We start from the raw sequence: 1,185 nt of genomic DNA on the forward strand, positions 1-1,185 counted from the left end.
TACATGGCTTAAGGCAGATATCTTGCACTTAGCGAACTGTGGTGTGATCCCTGGCACCACATGGTCTCCTGAGCACAAAGCATGCTGTCCTGGGGAGGCCTGGGTAATGCCTAGCACCACAGGACCTGAGCAAGAAAGCATTTTTGGGTCCTTGCTTTGAATCACTGGCCTGGTTAGTGGAGAGAGGGCCCAGGACTCCTGAACCACTTGAGAGACAGCTCCCACTCCCAAAATATAGAGGTTAAATAAAAAAAGAACAATTCATAAGTATATAACTTTGTCTTTAAAGAAACTTCCAAGATGGGTCATGCTATGTTTATGTTTATCCTTATTATTCAAGGCTAGAAATAAGGATATAGAGGTTGGAAATATTGCTGAGATTATATAAATCGAAGTGTTTGAATTTAATTGCATTTAAAATATGCATATCTGTGCTCACTTCTGCAGCACATATACTAAAACTGTAATGATACAGAGAAGATTAACATGGCCCCTGAGCAAGGATGATCAAAAATGCGTGTCTTATTATAAAAACATAATTTTTGGTTAGGTTTAAAAGAAGAGGAAATTATATAAAAAAAAAACTTTCCACAATTTAAAAACAAGTTTTTTTTATTCAACTACTATACACACATTTAGAAAATATATGAAATTTTTAACTTTATGTGTTAGTTTGGAAATATGTCACTGAAGAGATAACAGTTTGGATAATTGCTAGCTTAGTTTCACTAGTGGTTTGGAAAATAACATTACTAATATCTTATTCTTAGTCTCTATCACTCTCACAAAACTGTTAGAAGTGTTATTCTCACCTCTGAGGTAAAAATTAAATAATGTAAAATCTCTTGTGACATAGTTGTTAATATGCAGTTGAACGTTATTTAAAATAGCAATTTTTATAGCACTTATTAAGGATGCATGCATAAAGCAAAAAGTTACCTCAGCATTAGTCTTCGTTTGTTTCTAATCATTTGTTAATTGGAAATTTAATACAAATATCTTCGCATATTGAAAACTAAGTGATAGTGTTAGATAAGATTCCCCACTGTGGAGATGTTTCTCTGTCCTACTCTTATTAAAACTCTTCCAGAGTTTAAGCTGCTCTTTTGTTTTCCTGGGATGTGGCTTCAATGGTGATTCAAAATATTTTTTATTGAATGTTTATTGATATTTTAAGAAATAAGC

At 33.2% G+C, this 1,185-nt stretch overlaps 1 pseudogene; it reads left to right on the top strand.

Annotated features, from left to right (window-relative positions):
- The first annotated feature begins 431 nt into the window (after positions 1-431).
- On the top strand, positions 432-544 carry LOC130026705 (uncharacterized; annotated as a pseudogene).
- Positions 545-1,185: the final 641 nt, after the last annotated feature.

The sequence above is a fragment of the Sorex fumeus genome, unplaced genomic scaffold, assembly GCF_029834395.1.
Source record: "Sorex fumeus unplaced genomic scaffold, SorFum_2.1 ptg000034l, whole genome shotgun sequence".
Classification (NCBI taxonomy): Eukaryota; Metazoa; Chordata; class Mammalia; order Eulipotyphla; family Soricidae; genus Sorex; species Sorex fumeus.